This window comes from Protopterus annectens, chromosome 7.part0 (assembly GCF_019279795.1).
Source record: "Protopterus annectens isolate FY-2018-M chromosome 7.part0, PAN1.0, whole genome shotgun sequence".
NCBI classification, from domain to species: domain Eukaryota; kingdom Metazoa; phylum Chordata; order Ceratodontiformes; family Protopteridae; genus Protopterus; species Protopterus annectens.
In genome coordinates this window covers 1,978,736,082-1,978,759,776 of record NC_056739.1, presented here as the reverse complement: position 1 = coordinate 1,978,759,776, position 23,695 = coordinate 1,978,736,082, and the positions used below count along the sequence as shown (strand labels likewise).

Here is a 23,695-nt window from a genome sequence, read left to right as displayed (position 1 = left end):
ATGGCTTTAAAGTATATTTTTTATCCCCTGCTCAACCCCCCCTAACCCCCCCATGAAATACCTTGCCTGATGACTCTACTACCTGCACCTGGTCAGCCCATTTGTTTTGTGGAGGGGAAGCACCAAGTATCCTCGGACAAAGTAAGAGTTCTATAGCCCATGTGTTCTTGCCTGGAAGCTATATCAGCCCATTAATTTCCCAGCATCAATAGCTGGGTGGTAGGAATAGGTAAACATGTTGGTCCATCAAAGCAGCTTAACCTAAGCTGCCAACCAACTTGCCCTGCCATAGCTACCTAGTTGGCAAGGAAGTGTTTTTCCTCCCACACACACACCTCCAGTATGCTGGCACATCAGGAAACAATAAGCTAATGTGGCCACTAGAGGTGGGACAACACATCTAGCCTTCACTAGGTGTCACCAGTTCCTTGAGTCTAGCAGGCTCGTCCCCCTCTCCAAGGGTGAGCAATCTACTACCGGTCATTGAAGCTCATTCTCTCCTGCCCAGAACATCATTAAATACTTACACCATTAATCAAACATGGGTCATCTGGCCTGTAGTCTGGTCTTCATGAAGGTACTCCATAGGGCTGACCTCAAAATATTTTCTGTACTACACATCTCATAGGTTCATAGGTTGGTACTAGGCTATCGGCCCTAGGGCCTATACAAACCTAGCCATAACAATTCCCTGGCTATTTCTTCCCACACTATTTATTTCCTGGACCCCTGTCTAGCAGGGTGACTGAAGTGATCCCCCGGGTGTATTTCCTTTCTCCCATCCAATCATCAAGGTTCTCTTTGAAGAGGGCCAAAGAGGCACTCTGCTTGACATGTATGGACAGTCTATTCCAGAGTCTGGGGAGTCTCTGGGTCAGGAACCTATCCCTCCAGCATGTTTTGTTTATTGTGATGACAAGGTTTAGATCCCGGGAGCATGTGGCTCTGAGGGATTGGAATTTCTTTAAGTGTAGCATGTCCAACAGTTCTGGGTTTGACATGGCCTTGTATGTTAAGCAGAGATCGCCTCTGAGTAGACGATATGTGACAGAGTATAGCTGCAGTTTTTTAAGGTGGTCAGCATAGGGCATCTGCTTTAGGCCTGTGATTCTTTTAGTGAGGTATTTCTGCGGCCTTTCCAGTTGTTGCAGGTGTCTTGAGTAGTACATACCAAATGGGGTGTTGTATTCTATAATGGGTCTAATGAGGGAGGAGTACAGTGGGACAATGACCTCCTTTTTTCTGGATGAAAAGCCCTTAGTGATGAGGTGTGCTACATAGAAGGATTTCCTGACTGTTGTGGCGATGTGGTTATCGAGGGTGAGGCCACTGTCCACCTGTGTCCCTAAGTCTCTTATCTCACTTTTGGTGTTTAGTATACTGTCACCTATGTGGTAATTCACAGGTACATGTTTTTTTTTCCCAAAGGGGATAACTTTACATTTCTTGGCATTGAGCTTGAGCCCATGGCTCTGGCACCAAGCATCTGTTTCTGTAAGGCCCTTTTGTAGAGTATCCACATCATTTGGAAATTTAATAATGGCTCCCATTGACCTAGAGCTAGTCAAATTCCTGGAGCTTAAGAAGTAATGAGCACAGATATTATGTTTATTTCAGTATAGTCAGAAAAGGGAGTGGCTGCGTATCCCAAAATATGTCTTTATGAACTAGAAGTTAAGATCTTGACATTGTTATGGCTTACAGTACAAAAACATTAGTCATAGAAGCTGCAGTTTCCTTAGCCTCCGCTTTTTTTCAATCTGTTTGTTAAGCAGTCAGTGCTCTTACCATTTATTGTTATGCATACAAAGGAGTTGTATAACGCATTATGGTTAAGTTGAGCTAAGGCCTTGGTAAGCACAGTTAAGATTTTCTTGTCCATTTTCATTAAGGTGTTATCAGTTAAAGTCCAGATGATATTAATGGTAATTTTGCCAGTCCATAACCTATACTGATATTTAGAAAGTTGATTATAATATTTGAATAGGTGGAGAGGTGTGAACAGGCTAAAGGATGGGCAGAACTGATAATGGCCTGAAGATTGATGTGGAGGAAGGCCTTGATATTTTTTGCAGTGATGTTATTATTACAGTTTTCAAGACAATAGGATTATACTGATTGCCAGTGATATGTTGAATATATAGTGAAGAGGTTCCTGTCATGATATGAGGGACTGTAAGTATGATCTGTGTGGCTGAGAAAATGTAAGTGCAATTGTGGGGAAATGTATGCTAACTCTGAAATTGCTATAGTTTGGAGATTTCCATTTTCTCTGAGGTACAGCATTCTGTATATATATATATATATATATATATATATATATATATATATATATATATATATATATATCTATATACATACATACATACATATATATATATATATATATATATATATATATATATATATATATATGTATATATATATGGGTCCACTTCTTAACCTCGAAATACTGAAATCTCGAATTTCAGTATTTCGAGACTAGAATGTCAATAGCACACAAAATCAAAACTGCAAAATAACAAAGCTTAAAAGATCGTAAACATAAATAAAACCCAACCCTCACCGAAAATAAACACAAATACATAACATAACTCAAAGAAACTAACATGACCATATGTTTTTACAGGGGGGCAAGCACCCCTGCACCCCCCCGCCCCCGCTACTTCTATATACTAACTCTGAGGTCGCACTAATTTGAAAAAAAAAAAAAAAACACAAAAGTACTATTACCTGCCCTACACACCCTTTGCAAACAATTACATTTACACTCACTCATAACATCCACATACACTACACACTTACTAAATCACCACATACAACACACACACATACACTCTCAACTACACACCCCAACCTACCCCTAAAATTCCCCACAAAAACTAAAAATAAACAAATTTCTACCCAAAACCCTTCAACATTAAACACCTACCTAAATCTCCATAAGTAAACAAACATCGGCCACCATAACACAAAACCCTTAAAGAGACAGTACACAATAATGTACATACCACGGGTCTACTATACATGTTCGAAATTTTAGAAAGCTGAAACCCATATGGCCGTGACCATATGTTCGACTCCTAAAATTTCGAACATGTAAAAAAATAAAATAAAACACAAAACACAATATAAACCTACTTTTTAAATGCTATGCCCCCCACACCCCCTGTAACTTAAATATACCAACTCCGAGATCGCACTACAGTGCGGAAATGGAAATATTTCCATCCCACACTGTACGAAAATGCCATTCCGCATGGTCGGGAATTCATATGTCGATCATATGGTCTTGGCCATATGGTCTTCGACAGTGTGAAATGTCGACCATGTGTAGGGGCCCACATACCACACTACACCTATAGCACTTTCGAGAGACTCAGATTCGACAAAGTGCAGTTTTGAAAAACTTAATTTGTTTCTAGAATTCTATGAGTAGGCAAGGTTGGAGATGTGTTAAAACCTAATAAGTACAGCTTTGTGACATCTGCTTAACTTTATGACTAAGTTCCTTAATGTTTTAAATTTTGTTTGCCAAAAAGTCTGGATACTTTTTATTGAAACCAGGAATCATGTCTGGGTTTATGTAGGACTTTTAGATCTGGAGTAAACCGCTATTATTGTGTGGTTTTATGAATCTGAAAATGACAGAGAAGTATTTAGTATGAAAGTCAGTCATCATGCTTGTTATAGTGTTGGCTGCTGTTTCAGGAACAGGGATATTGTAGAAAAAAGGTCCACTTTTAGTTGCTTATGCTGGGATTTTAGTTTATTGATGTTAATTTGAAACTTTGGATGGAAGAAAACCTTAACTAGATATCATTTGTGGGAGGTGTCAACAGGTGATTGCTGATGCTGGAGGGAGACTAGTTTTATTGGAGAAAGGGGATTGTAGACTCCTGCTAAGTACAACTTGTGAAGGTTCGCTAAGAATATAGTTAAAGCAGTCCAGTCTGGGTCATGGTCATTATTGGTGTGGGCTTGATTATGAATTTTTACTTCTGTCATTGCTTTTTATAGGAACATTGTCCACCATCTATCCTTGTATGAGGCCTGCCGTTGTACATATCAGAGTAGTAAAGAAAGAAGTGACACAGGTCAAGAGAGTTGTCCTTTAGCCAGGATTCTCTAACTCAGGCAATGTTTGGACTGCTTAGGTAGAGAATGATGTCTAGCGGTTTTAGTTTTTTGCAGATGCTCCCAGCATTTAGAAGAGATATTTTATGCGGAGGTAGTTTAGATGAAAACAGTTTAGTGTCTCATTGAACAGCAGTGTTGCTTCACAACAAGAGGTTGTTCCATTTGTGGTGCCTTCTGTGTGGAGTGTGCATGTTCTCCTTGTATTTGCTTAAGTTTTCTTGGAATACTTGGGTTTCTTCCCACATTCTGAAGACATGGTAGGTGGACTGGTGACTCTAAATTGTTTTGTGGCATGTGTGTACTGTCTATTTGTGTGTGTATGTGTTGTGTATATGATACAGGAAAAAGGTCTGGTCTGGCAATATACATTTGTTCCCTACTTGCCTAGTAAACTTTTTGGATGGCAATAACTGTTCATAGGGACATGACAGGAGTCAGATGCAGCTTTACAGCAATGAAAGGAAGTGAGATGGAGAAAGTATATGGAATGGTGGTGCTGGACTTCAATTTGGTCCTCTATTGCTTGTTAGAGGAATACTAACATTGAATAGAGATAGTGCAGATCCCTTTGTCATTTAAGGAGTTGACTTTGCTTTTTCCTTTAATGAGTAGTGGACAGTTTATTGATCTTAATGAGTTTAGGTCTAACAAAAGAAAGAAAGGCTGGCAGGATTTTAGGAGTGAAATTCTATTTTTTTTTATGCTGGAGGGAAGTAGGCTGTTAAAATAGTTATAAAGTTGAATTATATTCATATGTTAGGGTATGCAAGTATTCTAACAGAGAAATTAACCATACAGAATGAATCCCACTATGTAAAATATTTGTTTTAAGAGAAAGAAGACTGACACATTTTTGCTGGAAATGAAGAGAGAGTGAGTTTTAGAAGCAAGAAGATTGCTTTAGATGAGTTTAACTAGGTGACGTTAGATGATTTTTTTAACTAGGTGAAGTTAGATGGTTTATGCTAGGGATTTGTTTATGTGTAAAGAAAATGAAGTGAGGATTAGAATGAAGATAAGGTGTTGAGTAACGCATAGAGGTGTGTAGCTCAGCAGAGTAGGATGCCACAAGCAGTGATATAGTCATCATTATCATCCCCATTTCTACATGGGGTTGGCATGTTGTGTCAAATTAGGCTCTTTAGGGTTGCTTTGGCCTGCAAAAAAGAATCTTGGGTGCCAAAGGAGTCGGTGTTAAGTTATCTATCGCAGGTAAGCATACATTTTTTCATGGATTGTTACTGTGGCCCTTCAAGGAAAAAGCTGCCCACTCAGAAAGTGTTTACTGATGTAATCTGAAGAATGAGCAGAACATCAATCAGTGGCTTAATATTTACCACCACAGAAAAGCAATTTACAATAGCACTAAATGTGCTTTACCTGCTGCTCCCCCAACCTTAGTGCAGGGGCCCCACTGAGTCCTAGAGGTTTCCATTCTTTGCATGTCTTAGGGAGCATAGAATCTGGAACCCTAACAAGCCTAGTTGGACCAAGAGATTTGCTAGATACTTTCCATGTGTTATTATTTATGGAAACCCCAATGGAAGGTGATGCCTATATCTGCAGGAAATATGGTAAGTTTGCATAATACTTGCACAGGATGTATCCTTATACATTTAGTAGTAACAGTCATTGCTACTCAGGTTCCTAGAAAAATGACCTTCTTGTTATTACTGCAGGTAGTTCCACTACATCAAGCTCAAAGACAATAAGCACTATGACCTCTTCAGTTGGAAGTGCAGGACAGTAGTTATATGCTTAACAGTTTTACAGAGTTAACAGTGTGATGCCCATTCCCTGGCCCAGCAATCAAGGAGCCTCAATCCTCACCACTAACACCAATGAGGGGTGTCTCATATAGGAGGAAAGGATGACAAATATACACAGTAAAGTGCAATTTCCCTTAAGAGCACACACAGATCACAGTCAGTCCAGGGCTGGTCACTCCCTTGCTCTCCAGATCCCCAATAAGACTCCCACTGGCACAGCTATAGGGTTCAGATCTCAGCCTAGTGGGCAAGCTAAAACCTCCAGCACCCTCTCTGTCCAGCCAGTGCTTCGTGTCCCTGCCCAAGAAGCTGACACACACACACACACACACACACACACACACACACACACACACACACACACACACACACACACACACACACACACACACACACACACACTTTGAGAAGAGTTTATACAACCACACAGACACTCCTGGGGAAGGCTGGCACAGGTTCTCCAGCCGTGCCCCTTTTTTCCCAGACTATATGGTAGTACCAGCTGCCACCACCTACTAATATTTATCAGCTACTCAAAGGCCCTTAAAAGGGTGTCCAATTATTGCTGTGCGATATTATTATCCAATTGGTAGTATAGCCCAGGGCTAAAACTATTGAGGTGGCTTTGTACTATTTTACAGATATACTAATATTTATCAGCTGCTCAAAGGCCCTTAAAAGGGTGTCCAATTATTACTGTGCAATATTATTATCCAATTGGTAGTACAGCCCAGGGCTAAAGCTATTGAAGTGGCTTTGTACTATTTTACCAAAGGCATGCAAGTACTCTAAAGAGCTTAAATTATCTCTACAAAAACAGTCGCAGTTGAAAGGGTTTAAAAATATTTAATAACAAATAGTCAAAACACAAGACAATACTTTTTGCTACACAGTGCTAGTCAATAATTCAGAGATCACAGAGAAATACTTAAAATAATTCAGTAGTACAGTTCTGACATCACAGAAAAAACACTTAGTCTAATCTTTCTAGTTTCTAGCTATTTTTAAGAGAAAACACAATTCTAAGATAAACTTACATATAGATCCAAAACTACATCCAGCCACAGCATGTACCCAATAAAGGTAGTCTTACAATATAGTTTCACTTGGTTTATTAACAAAAAACAGGATTGAGCACTTTCATTTCCCTCCAGGAAACTTCATCAGAATCATAATACTAATTGTAATTGTAGTTTAAATAACAGTAAAGGTCCTCCCATTGGTCAACCTCTGTCAGATACCACAGTTATCTGAACATCACTGTCTATTATTTTAATGTTCTGCAGCCACAGTATTACACTTTTCCTTGTGCATTAGCTCACAACCTCTGGCTCCTTCAGTAACTTTTCAGCACCATCTAGGAGGCAAAAAGAGCAGGGGAATTTCCTCAGTGTCCTAATTAAAATTTCAGTCAGGGCACTGAGGAAATTCCCCACTCTAGGCTCACTGGCTCTGAGTCCTAACATCAAAGGGTCACAACATGCTTTTCTTGGTCAGTAGAGTGCACTGTTGTTACATTTTTTTCCAGTTCCACAGGTAACACTATCTTTACCATTTAAGACAACAAGCCTGTGGCTTACATTAATATTTGCAGATGACAGAATTATCTCCAAAATTCTATCTGGCTAGGCTGGCAGCCTTCATCTATCTTAACTCAGTCTTCACAAACAGTAACAGCTAATGGCTTCTAAGGGTTATAGTAATAGAGGTGAAATTCTTGGCATCCACATCTCCAACACATGCAACTTGGTTATAAATAAAACTCAGTCATACTCCTGTATATGAAATTGACAAGAACAAAACAGTTTTAAAAATAATTCCCCTATATATAAATAATTAACTAGACCACTTGTATCAGTACTCTAACCAGTGAACAAATACATACAATGCATAAATAATTGTGCAAGTAATTCATGTTTTGTTGTAAAATAAGCACTAAAGCCTGTGCATCTTGGAAGGTGCAATGGACTGAAGCACTGTCAGCAGCAAGCTATGGACCATGAGCACTTACCTCAGATGACTTCTTATAGAAAGCCATTGTTAGAAGGTGTAGAAAAAATCTGTAGAGTGAGCATATGACCCATCATAATCAAAACATTTTCCAGCACCCGAATGGAGATATCGACAACAGTGACAATTTCATGATGACAAAGAAAAAATAAATAAAATAAAATAAACAAGAAAAGAAACATTTATTATTGTGGGCAGTCCCCTTTCACCCCTCCCCCACAAATTTTATTAATTTGACTGCAAGGTTGCTGCATCTCAGGGATGGTGAAATTCCCAACCACAGCAAAATTGGTCTAAAATACTATCTGTAAAGACAGATGTTTTTTATCTTGCCAACATCTCAACAATTGCCAGATCAGGTGTCACTGGAGGGATCCTCAGATACACAATGAAAGGATCAGGTAGTAAGGGCAGGGTCTATATTAAAACACCGAACTTTCAAAATTTCTAGTGTTCTAATATCAACCCGTTTTCAGTGAACGCTGAAAATATCGAAGAAACAGAAAACCAATTTTTTTCTTAGGGAAAGAATTCAGTTGTCTGTTTCTGTTGCTTCGGGATTTTCAGTGCTGTGGTGGAAAGTTATGGGTCGGGTTCAGGTAAGTATGCGATTGTGTGGACGTGAGGGTTAGGGTGGGGTAGGTGAGTTAGGGTTAGGGCACGGGTGAGGTGAATGTGCGATAGTGACGGACCTTAGGGTTAGGGTTTGGGTTCAGGTAAGTGGATAGTTAGTGGTGTATGCATAGTTTAGTGTAGGTTTAGGTGTAAGAGTTTAGGTGTATGTGTGTGGATTGCTGTTTGTTTGGTGTGCTTGTGTTGTGTGTATGTGTTTTGGAACAGCAAATTTTTTCCCTAGGAAAAAATTCACTGTTCTGTATGTTCGCTGTTTTAAATTTTCGATTAATAAGGTTCGATGTTAGAACACTAGAAATTTTAAAAGTTCGGTGTTCTAATATAGACCCGTAAGGACAAGGGTGTTATTATTCCTCTTTGCAGATAATGGATAGCATTGTGTGCAAGATATAAATAGGGCAATAGATGTTCACATGTAGACCTTCAATACAGTACAAGATCTCCTATGATCCTTAGGAGGGGTGTTTAAAGGAATTTATAACATTGGGAAGATGAGATGGGTGATAAGACAGAGATTGTCAATGAATTTAAAGTGATCATTAAGGTTCATAAAAGTAACACTTTTGAGAAAAACACACATAAGAAGTGCATAAAATTTCAAAACAAAGAGAGGATAACTCATGGGACAAATTTGAGAGATGTTAATATAAGGAACAACTTGCTATAAAATATGGTAGAGTTGACAACAGTAGAAGTATTGAAGTAGGCATGGCATATACATTTAATTAATCTTGGGGTGGCTAGAGCTGGCCTACACATGCAGACTTGACTGCACCACCAGTAACATAGGTCTTAACAGCTGGTCACTGGCTGGAGGGTCTCTTGGTGAAAAATGTGGAATGTTTGGCAACAGTGGCAGAATTTAAGGTGGCATGACATTGACATTTAATTTATCATGGGGCAGTCAGAGCAGTGGAAGAATTTAAGGTGGCACGGAATAAATAGTTGTACTATCTTGGGGTGGTGATGACTGAAGACACAAATATTTACTTCCAACTGTGCCACCAGTAACAGGTTTAAACAGTTGCTCAGTGGCTTGAGGGTGTCTTGGGGGAAATGTGGAATGTTTAGAACCAGTGGAAGATTTTAAGCTGGCATTGAAAACACATTAAATGCCTTACTAACAAGTTCTGGAACTGGTTGTCATGCAAGATGCTTATTGAAATCCTACAACAGCTGCTTAGTTTTGTTAGGATCCCTGTGTGTTTTCCTTAGATGATCAGCTCCTTTGCTTGACTGTTTGTAAAACATAGATGAAAGACAGCTGCCTTAGAAGAGAAACGCTCTTGATAAAACAATTAATAGTAACTTTGTTTAGATAAGTATGCAGAAGTGATAGCTCTAACAGACTGAGTGCCACATTCTGTCATTGCAATTTTTTGAAGGGTTTTAATGGGATTTTAACTTTTTTAAGTGTCCACTGACAAAGTGCCATAGTTATCAGTTTAGCGTTAAAACTAGGTGCAATTACATTTTCCCTGTAAAAAAATAATTATAGGATCCTTACTTCAGAACAGAGTTGACGGTCAGTCAAGTCAGTCAGTTTCTTGACCCTCCTAATTAACCCATTTTGACATAGCAATCTGAAACTGTTTTAAGTGCCTTCGCTGTATGGACCCATATATCTTTATATATCTCCAGGGTCATGGAATCCCATGTCCCTGTCAAAAAATGATACTGTGCAGTAAGTCTAGAAGCTGCTATCTGTTAAAATAAACTGCCTGCTTCACAAAGAAGCACAACAAGATGTGAGGCATTGCATAACTGACACTCCCTTGTAATCTGGTTTCAACTGCAGTGGAGAAAGCAGGAAGCTAAGACCAGAAGCCAGGACAAGAAACACATGCAATCACAGATGAACTCAAAATTAAAGAAGTACTTATTAGCAGAACAAGAGCAAAATATTCTTGACTGATTAAAAATTAAGAATTTTAGTGCTTCACCTAATAGCTTGTGTAATTAGACTTGATTCTGCTTATACAATAATATGTTTCAACTTTGATAGCAAGTGTCTTACTTTCTGAACTAAAAAGCGCCTTTCATAATTCAAGTTTTATTTTAGATGTAGTTAAATGTGTATACATACACAAAGTCACATATCGCTGGACAGGAGAGATGAGCCTCTCCTGACAAATTTCTTCTGATGGTACATTTTCCCTAAGAAGATAAAAAAAAAGTATATAGTATATGTTAAAAATTGAAATACTTTGTGTAAGCAGTGTGGTAGATACCCAGTCTTAATAAAGCTGTTATGTAATATGAAAATGTTAGTTCATTTGAGAGGATTTAACTAATTATAAGAAAATAATTCTTTGTTTCAAATCTTTGATAGTTTGAGTATCTCCTGAAGGGAAATGTTGTTGTGTCTTTTGGCTTATCCCGGTTAGGGGGTCGCCACAGCGGAACTCCGGTCCGCTAATGTTTGGAAGTGGATTTTTACGTGCCGAGTTACCAGCCCTGATGCACAACTTTCAACGAAGGCACACTAATTCACGCATGCCTCCACACAGAAGACGCTCTAGCTGAGAATCGAATGGGACAACGTCTTGCTGTGAGGCGACAACGCTACCGCGGGGCATGGGTAGAAATTAAGTATGGGGTTTACATACACCTCTAATAAAATAATTGTTCAGTTTTGCTAGCTGTATTTACATAGTTAGTTTCACAGTATGAGTAAATTTACTTTCATAGATACTTCCACAAGTTTTCACCATAGTGCAATTTGTATATATCTGACTGGCTAATTATACTTGTACTCTGATTCATTGTTTTTCTATTATTTATTTATAAATTGGGAAGTCACATTTTTATTCATGTGATAATGACATTTTTATATAATCACTGATTCCATTCATTATTTGATCTTGAAAGTTTTACTATATAATTTTTGCCATCTTCCCTGATTCACTGTTTTTCAGTTATTCAGTAGGCATCCAGCAAACAAAAAGTGCCAGTAAGCTTTTTGTCTCCTATGCATTCTGTGTTATCCAGGCAAGCATAACCAATTATAGCTGTTTTTCCATCATGGATCAGTTAACTTTTTACATATATATATATATATATATATATATATATATATATATATATATATATACAATACACACACACACACACACACACACACACACACACACACACACACACACACACACCACTCAAAACAAAACTGCCCTGAAGAAAAAATGACTTCTAAAGAGGGTCTAGCTACTTGATCTCCTGATAGTCATTAACTAAAAATGTCATTGCCAGCATTTTCAGTTAACACACCTCAAGGCTTTTGCCAACATCCTTTATACCTGGGTTAACAATCATGCTCACTGCAACCATTATTCCAAGTTATGTATGCCATTTACATTGTTTACACCTTATTCTTGACTTTGCAGGCAAGTACTTGATTTCTGTAGCAAAAAAAGCAACAGCTTTAAGTCTAACAAATGTATGAAGTGTCTCTGTGGTTTCTGGACATTGAAGAAAGCTCATCATTACTATGTCTGTTGTTTGCCCAGTGTTCCTAACTGCCTTCACTGGATATTATTTAAGAGTTCCACTTGTCACTGCTAGGCAAAGACTTTGGTCTTCTGCTCACCAGTTTGCAGAATTGAAAACATGGCCAGGGGAAGCATCATAACACAAAGAAGTAGTCTGAGGATCACCTTTCCAAGTTTTCCCTGTACAGCACAGACCAGCACAATGTATATGACTAGCAGTTCAGGCCCCAGAATATTAAGCCTGACTTCTCTTCAAAGTTTGCCCTTCTCTTCACAGCCTGTACTTTCTCAGTGAGTCCTTCCTCCTGTAGCAAGATTTTGACCATTGGGTTTTTATCTTCAAGGTCAAAAGAGGCCTGTGAAACATACAGCAAAGAGGCCAACGTATACTGTTGTTTGAGATTCTCAGGTAGACAGTGTTGCTATCTCTGCCTCTTACTTTACTTGAAATGATGCTGCTAAGAATGAAGGAAGTTTTGAGATATTGTTACCTTTTAGTGGGCATGTGGTCTGACACTTATCCCCATGGCGAATCTCTTCTGCCTGTTTCCTTTCACCCATAAGCAGTGATTCCATGCTGTGCAGCTAGTTTTGAGGAGTCCACGAGCACACAAGTATCCATTTGGCCAGGATCCTCAGTTGTGCTTCCCCGTGCAACTGATTTTGAAAATTTCTTCTTCATTTGATAAGTAATAAAAAAACGTAAGCATCAGAATGTCATGTCAAGTTATAGCTAGTGAAAGTTTGACTAGCTCTTCTGATATAGTTGTAGTGTTGATCTCAGGAATAAACAAACAGCAGAAATATAGGGTGATACAAGTGTATAAATTAGGTGAAGAGATTATATACTGAAGAAATAAAGAGGAAAGGTGGATAGTATCAGGCACTCCAACTAGAGTGGTTGGAAGGTAGAGTTACTACTTATAAGCAGGAAAGAGGATTATGTATTCTGAAATGAGAGGTTATGAGATGGGAAGAAAATAGTGTTGAAGAGGGAGACTGAAAAAATGGTTGTAATCTTCATGAGATAGTAAATTTTAGAGCTGGGAAGCATAGAAGAACTGAACAAAGCTTTTATGAAACAGGTAGGAACAATAGGCTATCTAAAGGAAGAATGAGGCGAAAGGCAAATCCAATTTACTCTTTATTCATACTGTTTTTTATAATGATTTTTTTCTGTCACATCTATGCAGACACTACTGTCTCTATTGTACCTCAGTGACAGGCAGTCTTATTAAACTAAGGTATTAGGTGATATAAAGGTTTTATCAAATTTGATGTGTGATCCCTCCTTTTCAACTTAATTATTTTAGCCAGTACACAGCAGGAGAACCCAAGACTCCTTTAGGATGTACTGTTTTGGCCCCCAAAGAGCTTTGTTTCCCATTCTAATGATCTCTGAAGTAGAATGTCTTATTTGTTTGTCTGTCCTATTCAGGGCCGCTGTTAGCATTTTGGGGGCCCCCATCAGATGTCAAGCTGGGGGGCCCCTAGGCACTTCCAGTCTATGTATCACCCTGTCACTGCAACCCTTGCTAAGCAACCTTTTAGTTCATGCTGCAAACTTTTAGGAGTAGTATGCACTGACTGATCCTTTGCTACAAAATTCTTAAATTACAAGACTTGTGTAGTGCACTGTGTTGGCCCAACTCACAAAGGGACATTTACAGTTATTGGCATTTAGTTGCAGCAATGATATATTGTAGCAGCTCTATGTACAGGTCTAAACTTAGGTGAAATGGCACCCTAGGCCTACTGTTTCAAATCCCACCCCTATACACACAGCAGCCTCCAGTCTTCCCCTGCCCCCCTCCCCATCTTGGGCTCCCCATACCATGCACATTACTTTTTTCTTCCTTTTCTCACATTTTACCTACTTTTCAGCTTTTTCAAGAAGCTATAACTTTCTATATGCTCTGAAGCGCATTTTAAAGTTTTTTCTTTTTATATACCTTTTCATCCAATAAAGTCTTGAACAGAAATTATGATTAAGTAAAGAAATTGTGTTGTTGTTCAGCTTTAGTTTTCATTGCATCCTTTCAACACACATTTCCTGAGCAAGACAGTACAGTAATAACCATTTAGGAAATAAGAAAATAATTTCAGTTGTATTTTTTTTTTCATTCAAGGAAGACATAAGTTGTACTGAAGGCTTAATGTTCAAAGATTACAAAACAGTAGCTCACAATAAACTAACAACCCTTTGTTGTCTGGATACACAGGTCCTATCTGGGAATTGCCTGCCTCTCAGTCCCCCCAGAAAGACAGTTTTTGCATCCCTCTGGTGTTAGACATGGATGAAGGCAGAGGTTCAAATTACCACAGTCATTATTTCAAGGGACTGCTGATATGCATATACATAATATGCCTCCTCACTCCTCAAGCCAAACTGTCAAAGGCAGCTACCTGTATATGTGCCCTAAGTGTGATTGTGAGGAAAGTGAAAAAATAATGATTACAGTAACAAATTCTACTTTGTTGCTCCTTCACAAGTTGTAGTAACCTTCTTTGTACACCTCTGAGGTATGTAAGAAAAGTAAAAGAATCATTGACCACACTGTCCTCAGCCGTAACACGAGTTTTAATTACCTCATGTGCACACCTCTAAGATTTGACTGTGAGGAATAACACCACAGCCCCCCCCCCCCCACCCATATAACCTACAGCATGTTTCTGTACACAGTCATCCGAGCGGGGCTGGTATTAGGATGGGTGCAACTGAGAGCAGAGGCCATTATCAACATTATGCTAACAGAGTCATATCACAGCCCTATTCAGGTTAAAGAACATAATCAGAAAATAAATATATATTTTCCCCCTCATTTTTCCTCACACAACAGCATTTGTGGGGCCCTCACACAGTCAAGGATGATTAAGGGAGCCCTTTGTATCCATTTATACAGTCTCGGGAGTAGGGGTCCCCAGTGTCTTAGAAGATCTAAGTGTCTGAATGTTCTGGGATATATGTTATGCCTTACTTTTGAAATATAATTTCTTGTTAGTTACATTTTTTACTGACACTCAGAAGAATATTGTATATATCCTGGCATTATTGTGTGTGTGCATAGATAAAACTCACTGACATTTTTGCACGCGCACACACACACACACACACACACACACACACACACACACACACACACACACACACACACACACACAAGCATAAGCCACAATAATATTAGTTTTGTACTTATTTCAGCAATAAATTGTACAACAGTGGTACCAGCACACCAGATGAGTGACTGCTGTTAAGTAGTCATCTGACAGAAGCAGGGATGGGTCACTTTTATTTACTTTAGTGAGGAACAATGCAAGCCTCTCACTGTCCCTAATTTCGCAGACCTTCCCTGATTTTGCACATAATTTTGTTCTGTCCTTTGTAACACATTTGATTTGCTTGTAAATCATTCAGGATTGCAAACAGTCAATAAATCCAGACATTAGAGTTTTATACTTAATGCCGATAAAAAAGGTGTTATTCTATTAACTTTTTCATTGAATCAGAGTAATATTTAAAATGTGCTCCTGATTTTGAGCCTTTATTCTGCTATTATTGGTATTGTACTGAATTCTTCAGTGAAGAAGTTGAGAGCTACAGTATCTGGTATTCTGCAAGTATTTATAAAACTCCCTAAAAGAGAAAACCATCCCTAAAGATCAGAAGTACTAGCTCTTCTTAAAATCCAAGGCATGCATGGGCGCTGGTCACACTGGGCTACTGATCTCTCTAGTGCTTACCATTATCATGTTCATTATCAGCTTTATCCCAACAGGTTCATATCACGGGTTCAGGTTAAAGAGAATAATCAGGAAATTAATACAGTTTCTTCTCCTCATTATCCCCAACTAGCAGCAGTTTTTGTAGGGGCCCCACACAGTGAAGGATGATTAAGGGCCCCCCTTGTAGCTACAGGTATTGCAGGCACCTAAAGCTGGCTATGTTGTTAGTTTTAGTGTACAGAATGTCCACCAGCAGGGTTTAACTAAGCCATGGACACTATGTTAGTGGTAAAATATTTCATTGAATTGTGAAGGCTCTTGATTGAAAAAAAAATTGTTACTATAACCAAAGACATTTTTGAATTTTAGAGGAAATATAAATAAGCATTACTGCCCACCTGGTTTATTAAGTGTACAAGATTGATGTACTAGCTTTTGTTGGTTTGACAGACATGTTACAAAATATCAAGGTAAGATAACTTGCTGTGGTTGGGGGCCCCCCCAGGAACAGGGGGCCCCCAGCGACCGCAGGGTTTGCTGGTGCCTAAAGCCGACTATGGTCCTATTACCTTAACAATGGGCAGAACATGTCTCCAGCACAGAACTTGGTGACTTTAGTAGACTCGGGGAGTATATGGAAATGACTGTGACAGCTCAAAAGCCATTGTATGACTTTCTTCCTGTACTCAGGATTTTGATCAAAATCTTCTTAAGACGCTAAGCTTCCCAACATTTATTTTATGTTTTTTCCTGAGGTATTTCAGTGCTAATATATATATATTCCTGTCCAACTGACTTTTTGTTGTTTAGTAGAAGGTAACACTTGGCCCAGCACAGGTTGTCTATTCAGTTCCTGAGCAGAATCCTTCACCAGAAGACTCCAATTCAGAATTCACCCCCTCCTTTATACTTGAATAATATGATTAGGACCATCATTTAGGTCATTCAGATTATAGATAAAATAATGTAGTAAATTTATTGCTCTGCCCCTGCACCTCAGCTGGCTAAATGCCCTTTAAACAAGCCGAGACAAATAATACTGTTAGATATATCATGTTTTTCTTTTCTCTCCTCTTCTCTTCTCTTTAAAGGGTCAGTTAATCTGTTACAACTCTCTACCTAGCTACCACTACCATTTTCTAACCTCTCTTCTCTCTCCTCCTTAAACTTTATCTTTCTTCTGCCCTCACGTTCTCAAATATCTCTCGATTCCACACATACTAAGCATTCCACTCTAATCTGAGTCACCTCTTGTCCCTTGACGCATGCATTTGTTTACCTTTGACTACGTTGTCACATTCTTCATGTAAACAAATGTTATTACTTACTCCTCCATTATTTTGTATTGTTTGTTTACAATTTAACTTTTGCCAGTTGATTGTTTTTGTATCTTTCAGGTTTGACATCAGATATATTTGTGCTCAATCATTTTATTTGGAGCTTTTCTCTTTGGGTCTCTGCTGAAGGGATTTTGTATCCTGTCTAACTTTCCTAGTAAACAAAAGCAATCAAAGTCTGCGATACAAGACCATGGGTATAGTGTATCTATACATATGTTTCTTTCAAATCATCATTTTGTGTTCACGGTTCTTTACAATATGAAACATAGCCATTTCTTGACGTTTCATTTCGTACTGAAGTCGTTAATGTAGCAACAGCAGTTCAGTGAAAATCTTTTTTTCCTAAAAGTACTTACTTTGGTTATAAAGAGGCTGTAAGTAACTGCTCATTTTTATGCAGCATGCACTATGTAGTCCTGCGCTTTCCCTTTGTTCTCTACCACACTGTACTACATTTGTCATGTCTTGGTATTTTAAACATATGCTACATTTTAACTGTACTTTCCAATGTAATGACTGATATGTTCTTTGGAGGTAACACATGTAGCTGGTTAGCAAAACAAATGTGTACTTGTCTGAATGGTACAAAAGTTGTATTTCACAATGTACCTACTGCACTGTCTATTTCCCTTACATTTTTTGTTTTGAATTACCACATGCCAGTTTTACAGTACTTTTATGTTCCTTGCCAAATTCAGGAGATGAACACCTGTAAGTGTATCCTACATACATATGTTCCATTATATCAATACAGTTTTCAGTACAATGGAATTCTTCACTGTCTCTTCACTCTTGATAGACTCAACAACATAAAATATATTGTCAAACACACTGTCACACTTTTTAAGACAGTACAAATTCCACCACTGTGAAATCTGCTGTCAGTCAAATGCTTTGGTTAATAAGTCTATGATTAGGAAAAATTAATTGATCAGATGACTACCACTTTGCACATTTAATTGCAAATCCTGTACTTTGTTTTACATTGAGAGAACATCACCAGTGGCTTTACAGAGTGAGATCACTTTTTGAGCAGTTTATATCTAGAGAATGGTGAACATGCTGGTGAACTCCCTTATCTCCTCCTTCAGTCACCTTTTGGAGCTGTGGATTAAGGAATACTGTATGGCTTCAATCTTTCAGAACTAGAACACTGAAGACCTGTCTGCTTGCCCATTGGGAGATTACAGTCCCTACCCCTTCGGCTTGGTGCAGCAAGGCAAGCAGAAGTTCACAGCAGATGCATTCTCTATCCTCAGGCACGGCCAATGCATTCTCTATCCTTGGGCACGGCCAATGCCTTCTCTGTCCTCAGGCATGGACGATACATTCTCTATTCCCGGGCATGGCAGATGCATTCTCTATTCTCGGGCACGGCCGATGCATTCTCTATCCTCGGGCACGGCCGATGCCTTCTCTATTCTTGGGCACGGACGATACATTCTCTATCCTCGGGCATGGCCGATGCATTCTCTATCCTCGGGCAAGGCTGATGCATTCTCTATCCTCGGGCACAGCCGATGCATTCTCTATCCTCAGGCACTGAAGATCTCTGTACACCTCCCTGCCATTGCCACAGATCCAACACCTCATAGCAAAGTTTCAGGGAAAAAGGCCAGAACTAATTCTTATATCAGTCCCATGATGGCTGAGAAGGATGTGGTTTTGGGCTCTCATTTCCCTAGCATTAAAAGAAGGTCTCTGTTGCTAGCCAAAGAAATGCTGCATGGAAGTTACTAGGCAAAGAAATACAGAATGGATGTTACTAGTGACAGAAATCCTGCATGGATTTAGTGACAACCAGCTCATCTTAGCAGAGGATCTGATTCTGCCAGGTCTTTCAAAATGAGAGTCAAAAGTGATTGAAGCTGCCAATATGACTTCCATTTCTCCATCATACTCAGTCAAGCGGCAAACATTCTCCATTTAGATAGAGTGGTATTCATTTCCTCTCCAGTCTACAGACAGTCCTCATATACCTCTTACACCTGCATTATTTGATCCTTGAGTATTCCTTGGTCAGGATGCATGTGTCAGATATATCTGCCAATTTGGGCCTTTTGCAGGACAGGAGTAATGCTCAGCATTAGATGGTCAAGCAGTTTCTAAAAGAAGTTCTGTCCACCAGCTTTTGTAGAAGCCCTCTGCTTTGTGGGATCTGAATTTTGTGATAGTCCCTGTTCAGACTTGCTGGTCTGGCAGCTCTGAAGGCCATTTGTTGAAAAATAGTTTTCTGTGTCACCTAATCTCTGCTTGCAGGACCTCAGAGCTAAAGACCCTCGCCCCTTGCAACTAGGCCACACTTCCTTCCTAAAGCATATCTTCACAAAGAATCAATGTCCTGACCATGAAACCAGCACTGGGTTTCCTTTGGTTAACTGTGTTTCAGGACTCACCTTCTAAATAGTGGTCTATGTTCTGTTCTCTTGTCCCTTCCATCCTGGTATGTTTATTGCATGGGATTCAGTCCAGTTGTTTACCCATCAATGAGGGTCTCCAGCATTTGATGTAATAAATGTATTGTTTTACTGTGTTAATTGATCTGGGAAGAGACCTTCCTTGATGGCTCCCAAAAAACCTCCTGCAGTCCTCCTGTGCTTCAATGGCACCTCCATCTAGCTTTGTCTATTGGTGTTCCACGTAAGTCTTACAAGTACTTTTTTGTTTGTTACTTGTTAACAGTGTAGGTGCCAAATCTTCATTGATATTTCTTTTTTCCAAAAAAATGTTTGTTAAATTTTATTTCTTGATTTACAGGATGTGCGTTCACTAGTGACTACAGTGAATGGGGAGAGGGCAGATGTTCTAAGGAGTACTACTGTACTCAGCACATCACACAGAGTGTTCACACCAGAACTTCTAAGGAGTACTACTGTACTAAGCACACGACACAGGGTGTTCACACCAGACGTTCTAAGGAGTGCTGCTGTACTCAGCACATGACACAGGGTGTTCACACCAGACGTTTTAAGGAGTACTACTGTACTCTGCACACAACACAGGGTATTCACACCAGACATTCTAAGGAGTACTACTGTACTCAGCACATGACACAGGGTGTTCACACCAGATGTTCTAAGGAGTACTACTGTACTCAGCACATCACACATAGTGTTCACACCAGAACTTCTAAGGAGTACTACTGTACTAAGCACACGACACGGGTGTTCACACCAGACGTTCTAAGGAGTACTACTGTTCTCAGCACATGACACAGGGTGTTCACACCAGACATTCTAAGGAGTACTACTGTACTCAGCACATGACACAGGGTGTTCACACCAGATGTTCTAAGGAGTACTACTGTACTCAGCACATCACACGGGGTGTTCACACTCCTAGACCAACTGAATTAGTAGGACTGCATGTGTTATATACTGCAATGTACAATATTTGTGGGTTTGCTTGAAGATTATGCAATGTTTCTATTTTAGATGCTGTTTTGATTTTGCATCTGTGGTGCATTTCTGTGGGTACTGGTACAGCCTTATCCTGGCATTTGCATCCCTCACAGGGCACAGAATGAGTGTGATAGCACAAGGCAAGAGATATAAGTTACTTAGTAGTAGGACACCCCCCCAACAGACACATTTGCATCATTTCTTGCAAATCTGAATACATACAAGAGAGCAGATCATCAATTTGACTCCATCCATAAAATACATTTTCAGGTATTAAAATCTTGTACATACCAAAAGGGGATATGTACATTGTCACAGATGTCTGATTTAGTGTTGATTGTAGAATAAAAACATTTGCTTTGTGTAAGGAAATTAAGATATAGGACTACAGATGCACAACCCTTCAGGAATCACAGCTCATTCTTTGATTTTGATTACTCTACCTCTTTTGTGGGGACTTAATCTTACATTGTTAACCAAAACTGTTTATTTTGCTAGTTTGTTCTCTGATAGACCTTCTGCAAAGATGCTAATCAAATAGCATCAGAATTATCTGATGAACTTAAACCTTGCTTGTGATATAGATAGGACAGGTATCTGTCTCAGAAACAATCCCTTCTCTGGAACAGGCTTCCCATCCATGTGAAACAGTGTTCTTTCCTAACCCATTTCAGATGTAACTTTGACCAGTGGATGAGAAATTGGAAATGTAATGCCCCGGTCTGGTATCTGTGTCCCTAATGGACAGAGGCAGCCTGTAAATGCTTGACCACCCAAACTCTAGCCTACCTATACCCCTTAGAGTAATCCTAAAGTTCCTAAACTAGTCAGATCCATTTTAGATGCTTGTGTAGGCTTAAAAAGGCCCCTGTGATTGTTAGTCTAGTATATATCTATGAACCTGTGAACCTATGATAGCTATATAAGAGTGGCCACTAAAGAAGACCATTGAGAAGTTGATAAGCATTTCAGTTAAAACTTAAAAAAATCTGAATAAAGTATTACTTGGCTTCCTGCAATTCATCTTTTTTGGTGACTGTGCACCATTAGTGTGAAGCTAGTGGTTAACAGCATGGCAAGGTGCTTAACAAGAGCTTGTTAAACACCTTTCTGACTTCAGAAAGATGCTTAACAAGCCTGTTTTTCCACTGATTTCAGAATATTATCTTGGCATGCCATGCATTTTGTATGTCAAAAACAGGTTTCAGTAGTGATACAGATACTAATATTCTGATATTCTACATTCTGTGAAAAGTGGAAAAGCTTCAAAATCACCAGTTTTATTGTTGAAATGTCTTGCATTTAACATAGCATCTTCAATTCACTTTTTAGTGTTTTGCATAATTTTAATTTTTTTTATTTTAATTTGAAGAGGTATAACAATTACACCATGGGGATTGAAGATTCTGTTTTCATTAGTTTATTTATACTCCTCAGTGAGAGATGTGACTTCCACTGGATGCAAAGCCATACATTTGAGCAAACACTTTACTGTAGATATACACTGAATCACCATGTTGTTAACCATGGCAGAATGCCAGAATTTTGGCTTGGTATGCACATGCTATATGGGATGACAGGAGGTATTGTTAGGCAGATGGGTTTTCTAGTGCTTGATAATCTCACTATAGCCTGCAGCATATTCAAGAGAGAGGACCTTCTTAGATGACTTAATGCAATATAAACAATGTTGTTGTTCTAATTACCCATAATTCTTTTTCATTTAGTTCTGGGATCCCTAATTTTCATCCCAGGGAAACATGACATTGGTGCAGCAGTTAGTATTGTCACCTCACAGCAAGAGGTTCTCTGGTTCGATTTTCAGCTGGGGTACCTTCTGTGCGGAGTCTGCATGTCCTCCAGGCAGTTGTGTGGGTTTCCTCTGGGTGTTCCAATTTCCTCCTACATTCCAAAGACATGCAGTAGGCGGACTGGACACTCTAAACTGGCCATAGGTGCAAATGTGTGTGCGAGTGAGTGATATGGATGAACTATCGTGGCAGGGCTAGTCACCCAGTAGTGTAAACCTTGGCTCAAAAAGATTGTCATGGTTGAAGTGACACTAAGTGCAAAATGGGAAAAGGGATTGAGGATGGATGGATGGAAACATGACATTCTCACACCTTCCAAAATCCATCAAAGTATGTGCCTGCATAGGCAAAATGGCATCACCAGTGAGTTTGATGTTTTAGGGGTTTCTGTTTGCTGTGTCTTCCTTCTGAAACTTTATTATATCTGGCTAGGTTCACATTATAAACCCATATCTTTCTGTTAAGTTTCGTATTTCACCTCTACCATGTTATGGTGATTGAGTGTATATGACTTGCTGTGGTTACAGGGAGATCTGTGTAATATATTATGAGGTTCTGAATTTTATAGATTCTTGCATTACAGGTGAGGCATTTGTTGGTATATTTGTCAGAACATCATACGTATTGGTAAGCATGTTTTGCTGTGAAGGTAGGATTGCTGCTTAAAGTATGTTCTGGATATGCTTACATCTCATACAGATACATAAGGTCTTACCTGATTTGTATGTGAATTTAGGAGAAGAAGACATAAAACTTTACTAAAAGGTACTGAAGGTGATGACAACACATCGCTTGAGGTTTGGTGATTTAATACTTAAACAAATCGTAGTAATTTGATTGATAAGGTATTTGACAGTTGTAGTGTAATCGTCTTTCTTAATGATAATAAAATGTTTAGTTAGTTGCTTTGTTTTTGCCAGGTCAAGATATGTTCTTAGTTGCTCTCCTGATAAGAGTTCAGATTATTTAATTAACTGACTGTTTACTGGAGATCTTGGGATGCCAGGTAGATATTTGCCCATCGGTGTCCTGGGAGATATTGGCCAATGATGGAGATGCAGCTCATTTGCTACAAACAAGTCTTCATTTTCATGATGACTAAACATTTCAGCTGTGTTCAAAAACCAAGCCATTTTGACCACTGTGATTATCTGACTATGGTGCCATTAAAAATGGTTTATGGTTGTATTTATTTTATTTTTCCTTATGAATTTGTTAACAGGGCAGAACAATGATCTTATTGGACCTATTTCATTTTTAGCCCAGAGTAAATAACAAATACATGACATTATGTACAGAATGAATGATAAATTGCAGTATATATACATATTATATTCAAAGTGAATACCAGTGCTGGCTTGAGAATACAAAGGCAATAGA

The 23,695-nt window shown here is 38.9% G+C and overlaps 1 protein-coding gene across 2 annotated transcripts in view; it reads left to right on the top strand.

The window, feature by feature from the left end:
* Window positions 1-23,695, top strand: part of ADAMTS17 (ADAM metallopeptidase with thrombospondin type 1 motif 17) — a 3,302,852-nt gene that overhangs the window by 1,345,113 nt on the left and 1,934,044 nt on the right. The window lies entirely within an intron of this gene.